Below are 7,384 nucleotides of genomic sequence, written 5' to 3' on the forward strand. Positions count from 1 at the left end.
AGTACTTTGATGGCTCTTGTTAGAATCAAATTACCATATGATTGCCAGATAATAATTTTTAAACTCTATCATCCCTTTTGCATTTATTATTTAATATTTACTATAGGGTCTTTTCTTCTCCCTCATAGTGACTGGTCTACCAGTCATTTCAGTAATTCTGGTCGAGGTTTTTATATATATAGACTAGAGGCCCGGTGCACGAAATATGTGCATGGAGGGGGGTTGTCCCTCAGCCCAGCCTGTACCTTTGCCAATATGGGACCCCTCAAGGGATGTCCGACTGCCCTTTTAGGTGGGATCGGGCCTAAGCGGGCAGTCGGACATCCCTCTCACAATCCAGGACTGCTGGCTCCCAACTGCTTGCCTGCCTGCCTTCCTGATTGCCCCTAACCGCTTCTGCCTGACAGCCTGATCACCCCCTAACCACTCTGCTGCCAGCCTGTTTGCCCCCAACTTCCCTCCTCTGCCGGCCTGGTCACCCCTAACTGCCCTCTCCTGCAAGGCTGATCACCTCCAACTGCCCTCCCTTGCAGGCCTGGTCCCTCTCAACTGCCCTCCCTTGCAGGCCGGGTGCCTCCCAACTGCCCTCTCCTGCTGGCCATATTGTGGTAGCCATCTTGTGTCCACATGGGGGCAGGATCTTTGACCACATGGGGGCAGCTATATTGTGTGTTGCAGTGATGCTCAATCTGTATATTACTCTTTTATCAATCTGTATATTACTCTTTTATTAGATAGGATAGAGGCCTGGTACAGAGGTGGGGGCCAGCTGGTTTTCCCTGAAGGGTGTCCCGGATCAGGTGGGGGCGTGGGGCGGCCTGAGCGAGGGGCCTGAGGTGGTTTGCAGTCCAGCCATGCCCCCCTGGCAACCCAAGCAGGGGCCCTGGTATCTGGAATTTATTTTCCTTCTACAATTGAAACTGTAGCCTGGAGCGGAGCCAAGCCTGGGGCTCCAGCAGCCATTTGTGTTGGGGTTATAATTGAAACTTTGTTGCCTTAAGCGGGTGGGCCCGGCCAGGGTGTGCGGAAAGCTTTGCTTCCCCTGTTGCTGGCAGCAACCATGGCCTGCTCTCTCAAGCTCCATTCTGCCGCCATTTGTTTGAATTTGTTTACCTTCTATAATTGAAACTTTGTAGCTTGAGTGGAGGCTTAGTCCTGGCAAAGGCAGGCGGAAAGCTTGGCTTCCTCTGTTACCTAGGAAACCTTGCTCTCTGTGGCTGTAGCCATCTTGGTTTGGGTTAATTTGCATGCTCTCTCTGATTGGATGGTGGGCGTGGCTTGTGGGTGTGTCGGAGGTATGATCAATTTGCATATTTGTCTATTATTAGGTAGGATACTCCTGTATTGGGTTTATATGTATCAGAGTTATAGCCTCTTGTTGTATTGATCCCTGTAGTATTATGAAGTGGCCTTCCTTATCTTTTGTTATGACTTTCATTTTGAGGTCTATTTTGTTAGATATAAGTATTGCTACCCGAGCTTTTTTTTTCATTTCCATTTGCCTAAAAATTTTTTTTTCCATCCCTTCACTTTCAGTATGTGTAGGTCATTTGTTCTAAGGTGGGTCTCTTGTAGACATCATATATATGGGTCATGTTTTCTTATCCATTCAGCTACCCTATGTCTTTTCATTGGAGCATTTAATCCATTTACACTTAAGCTTATTATTGACTAGAAGCCTGGTGCATGAAAATTCATGCACTGGAGGGGAGGGTCCCTCAGTCCAGCCTGCCCCCTCTCACAGTCCAGGAGCCCTCAGGAGTGGGAGGCGACCCGGTGATCAGGGGAAGGCGATTCCCCATCACACCTCTGCTGCTCCCACTGCTGGCAGCGCAAGCCTCGGATGGCCCTGGTTACCTGACCCACAGGTGGCCCTGGGAAGCTGGGCAGCTGCCATCCAAGGCTTGTCAGCTGGGGTTGAGGGGACTGGGCGCCGCCATCTTGTGGCTGTGGGCACCACCATCTTTGAGGGTGTGACAGTCAATTAGCATATTCCCTCCTTATTGGCTGTGAGCACCGCCATCTTTCAGGGCTGGGCAGTCAATTAGCATATTCCCTCCTTATTGGCTGTGGGCACCACCATCTTTGAGATGGCGTGAGGGTCAATTAACATATTCCCTCTTTATTGGATAGGATAGGTACTTATTTGTTGCCATTTTTATTCTTTTTTTTGCTTTTAACAAATTTATTTTTGTACATTTTCATGATATATAAAAATATTTTCTAATTATCAAAATAAGCATCTCTATGGTATAGGTATATGCCATGTGTTATCTTTAACTTTAAAAAATTAATCAAGCACTATGACTTAATATGCTAAACAAAACTACTTGCCCATCCATTATTCCCCTTTCATAGCCCCATTGAGGAGTTTTAGAATACAGTTTTGTACACATCTCCATAACTACAAAGAATAAGTTGCTGTATCAAAGATGTCCAGTGTTATATAGTAGAGAATTAGTGGGCTTAATCATTGACATGTGATATAAACCACCAGAGAGAGAGAGAGAGAGAGAGAGAGAGAGAAAGAGAGAGAGAAAAGCAACATAAGATACAGGACAAGTAAAATAGAATATAAAGTCAAATAATATGAAAATAATCACATCATTTAAATTTGATGCATTAAAAACAAAGTAACTTCTTTAAAATTATTATATTTAGAATTAAGAATTATTACTTACAAAGCTCCAAAAGTAATAGTACAGAACCATAATTGTGATAAGGCACTTTAAAGACAACAATCAAAGACCTAACAACATGGAAAGCAAGAAATATCTGTAGAAGCAGTTAATCTTAGAAACAGTATGGGGGGAAATATTTTTTCTATACATGCTTTCATTTTCTGAGTTAAAAGCTTTTTAAAAAAGCATCCTAGAGGAAGGAGAAACCAAGATGGCGGCATAGGTAAAACCCTAAACTGCTGCCTTGCACAACAATTTCAAAACTACAACTAAAAGACAAAACGAACATCATCCAGAAACACAGGAAAGCTGGCTGAGTGGAAATTCTACACCTAGAAGGAAAGAGAAAAGCACACAGAGAATCAGAAGAGCTGCAAAAGGCTGAGGTACGGAGACACGCGCGCGGGCGGCTGAGTGCCTGGGTGGCTTTCTCTAGCGGGAAGGAGACAAAAGCTCCCGACTGTGCTGAACCCCAGTTCCGACTGCACTGAACCCCAGTTCCAGGCGAGACCGTGGGGATCCAGGCTTATAGAGGGGGAATCTGGACTGTCAGGCGGAAACTCAGGGGAGCCGCAGAAGGAAGAGGTCTGGATTCACGCGTGCGTGAGTGGGTGAAGAGAGGAGGGACTGCTGAGTGTGCTGCTGGCTTTCTCTCGAGGGTGGGAAACGGAAGCTCCCCACTGCACAGAACTCCAGTTATGGGTGAGAATCTGGGAATCCAGATTCATTGGGGGAGAAACTGGACTGTCTGGCAGTGGGCGAAACTTGAGGACGGTTTACTCTTAGAGGTGCTTGCAGCGATTGCCGAGAAACACTGAGACCCTGGGGCCTTATAGGGCAGGGCTGACGGGAAGCCAAGGCTGTCTGCTCAGCCCTGAGACTCCACCCCATCCAAGCTGAGCACAGAGGCTTTTGCAATTTTGCAAGTCTTGTCTCATAAGGCTGTCTCCAGCACAGACGTTGTCCCAGCATAGACAAAGCTGATCCTCATAGCCAATTGGCCTGGAGGTCAATTCCTCCCAGTGATACTAACAACAATCAAGACTTAACTACAACAAGGCTGTGCACACAGTCCACAAAGGGGTGCACCAAGAGTGTCCACCTCAGGTAACTGGGGAGGCCAACCCACTGGGCCATATAGGACACCTAGCACACAAAGCTACCCTACCAATTCAGGGAAGCAGAGAAAATGTGGAGACAAAGAAACAGATCACGAACAAAAGAAATGGAGGAAAACAAACGATTGGATATAGAGTTCAAAACCACGGTTATAAGGTTTTTCAAGAATTTCCTAGAAAAGGCCGATAAATTTAGCGAGACCCTCAAGGATATGAAAAAGGACCAACTAGAAATTAAACATACACTGACTGAAATAAAAAATATTAAACAGAGACCCAACACCAGACTAGAGGATCGCAAGAATCAAGTCAAAGATTTGGAATACAAAGAAGCAAAAAACACTGAACCGGAAAAGCAAAAAGAAAAAAAGAATCCAAAAATTTGAAGATAGTGTAAGAAGCCTCTGGGACAACTTCAAGCGTACCAACATCAGAATTATGGGGGTGCCAGAAGAAGAGAGAGAGCAAGATACTGAAAACCTATTTGAAGAAATAATGACAGAAAACTTCCCCCACCTGGTGAAAGAAATAGACTTACAAGTCCAGGAAGCACAGAGAACCCCAAACAAAAGGAATCCAAAGAGGACCACACCAAGACACATCATAATTAAAATGCCAAGAGCAAACGACAAAGAGAGAATATTAAAAGCAGCAAGAAAAACAGCTAATTACCTACAAGGGAGTACCCATACGATTGTCAGCTGATTTCTCAATAGAAACTATGCAGGCCAGACGGGAGTGGCAAGAAATATTCAAAGTGATGAATAGCAAGAACCTACAACCAAGATTACTCTACCCAGCAAAGCTATCATTCAGAATTGAAGATCAGATAAAGAGCTTCACAGATAAGAAAAAGCTAAAGGAGTTCATCACTGCCAATCCAGTATTATATGAAATGCTGAAAGGTATTCTTTAAGAAGAGGAAGAAGAAAAAAAGGTAAAGATAAAAATTATGAACACAAATACATATTTATCAACAAGTGAATCTAAAAATAAATTGAATAAAAAATCTGATGAACAGAATAAACTGGTGAATATAATAGAATCAGGGGCATAGAAAGGGAGTGGGCTTATAATTCTCAGGGGGAAAGGTGTATGGGGGTGTGCAGGAAGAGACTGGACAAAAATCGTACACCTATGGATGAGGACAGTGGGAGGAGGTACGGGCAGAGGGTGTGGTGGGAACCAGGTGGAGGGGAGCTATGGGGGGGGGGGGGAAAGGGGAACAATTGTAATAATCTGAACTATAAGGATTTATTTTAAAAAATGTTTTCCTTCAAGTCAATTTGGTTGACTCTTTTATGTGACACTATCCTAGGTGCTGGGGATTGGTCTAGAGAAGTTAGCCTAATGGTGCTGGATCTAACATTACTAACCTTAAAGTTACCTTCTTTGGTAACTTTAAACTCTGCCATTCTTGGCATCTTCTTGAAAATCAAATAAAATAATGTTCTACCTCATTTGCTCCTGGTAAGGCTGTGGTATTTTTGTCTACTGATGAAATTAACTTTCATAAAAGATTCTATGAAAGTTTAGTCAGAAGATTAAACAAATACTAGCCAGCATCAAAAATAACATCAGGAGAGGAACCAAGATGGCAGCATAGGTAAACACCTGAACTTGCTGCCTCACACAACCACTTCAAAACTACAACTAAAAGACAAAACAGACATCATCCAGGCCCATGGGAAGGCTGGCTGAGTGGAAATTATACAGCCTGAAGGAAAGAGAAAAGCACACAGAGACTGGGAGGAGGTGTGGAGGTGCAGAAGTGAAGTGCAGAGGTATGGAGAGGCGCGTGGAAAGGGATGGGAACTGTGTACGCTGTTATCTTTTTCAATGGGGAGGGAGATACAAGCTCTCAACTGCTCTGAACTCCAGTTCCAGGCAAGACTCTGGGAACCCGGATTCATACAGGGAGAAACTGGACTCTCTGGCATCGGGCCGGAACATGAGGGCAGCTTTCTCTCAGACGTGCTTGTAGCGATCATTGTTCCTGCACAGTGCCTGGGGACACAGAGACCCGGGGGCCTCTTTGGGGCAGGGCTGACAGGCAGCCATTGCTGTTTGCTCCACCCTGGTGATTCCCTGAGACCCTGCCTCACCCAATTTACAACCCCACCCAAGCTGTACGCAGAGGCTTTTGCATATGAATGGCCTGGCCTATTACAATCTAAAACCTAACATAATGCAGCTGGGTCAGAGAGCCCCAGAGCTTCCAAAAGAAGGCCCAAAGCTCCATAGAAGCTTGCATTGCTTCACAACTGGGCCTCATCTGGGCACCTCCAAACCTCAAACAAATAGGAGGAATCTGCAGATCTCTCTGTAGCTCCTGCTGGGTGGCCTCAGGCAGTGGCTGACTTTGCACCAAAGAGATCCAAGAGCCAGTGTACCCAGTAGTCAGAGTGAGACCATCCAGACTACAACTCTTCACATCCATAAGAGACACATTCAGGGGGCAGACTCAGTGAGCACCAAAGCCCCACTGAAGCAAGTCTTGCTCCATAGGGTGTCTCCAGCACAGAAGTTCTCCCATTGTAGAGATCCTCACAGCCAATTGGACTGGAGGTCAATTCCTCCCAGTGATACCAACAACAATCAAGGCTTAACTACAACAAGACTGTGCACACAGCCCTAGACGGTTTGGCTTAGTGGATAGAGCGTTGGCCTTTGGAGTGAAAGGTCCCAGGTTCTATTCTGGTCAAGGGCATGTACCCTGGTTGCGGGCACATCCCCAGTAGGGGGTGTGCAGGAGGCAGCTGATTGATGTTCCTCTCTCATCGATGTTTCTAGCTCTCTATCCCTCTCCCTTCCTCTCTGTAAAAAATCAATAAAATATAAAAAAGACTGTGCACACAGCTCACAAAGGGGTGTACCAAGAGTGTCCACCTCAGGTAATTAGGGGGGCTAAGCCACTGAGCCCTATAGGACACCTAGCACACAAAGCCACTCTATCAACACAGGAAAGCAGCCAAAATGCGGAGACAAAGAAACAAGTCACAAATGAAAGAAATGGAGGAAAGCAAAATACTAGATATAGAGTTTAAAACCATGGTTATAAGGTTACTCAAGAATCTTCTAGAAACCTCTGAGAAATTTAGTGAGACCCTCAAGGATATGAAAAAAGAAATTAAGCATACACTGACTGAAATAAAGAATAATATACAGAGATCCAAAAGCAGACCAGAGGATCCCAAGAATCAAGTCAAAGTTTTGAAATATGAAGAAGCAAAAAACACCCAACTGGAAAAGCAAAAAGAATAAAAAAAATTGAAGATAGTGTAAGGAGCCTCTGGGACATCTTCAAGCGTACCAACATCAGAATTATGGTGGTGCCAGAAGAAGAGAGAGCAAGATACTGAAAACATATTTGAAGAAATAATGACAGAAAACTTCCCCTACCTGGTGAAAGAAATAGACCTACAAGTCCAGGAAGTGCACAGAACCCCAAACAAAAGGAATCCAAAGAGGACCACACCAAGACACATCATAATTAAAATGCCAAGGGCAAAGAGAGAATATTAAAAGCAGCAAGAGAAAAACAGTTAGTTATCTACAAGGGAGCACCCTTACGATTGTCAGCTG

Source organism: Eptesicus fuscus, chromosome 5 (assembly GCF_027574615.1).
Source record: "Eptesicus fuscus isolate TK198812 chromosome 5, DD_ASM_mEF_20220401, whole genome shotgun sequence".
Taxonomy (NCBI): Eukaryota; Metazoa; Chordata; class Mammalia; order Chiroptera; family Vespertilionidae; genus Eptesicus; species Eptesicus fuscus.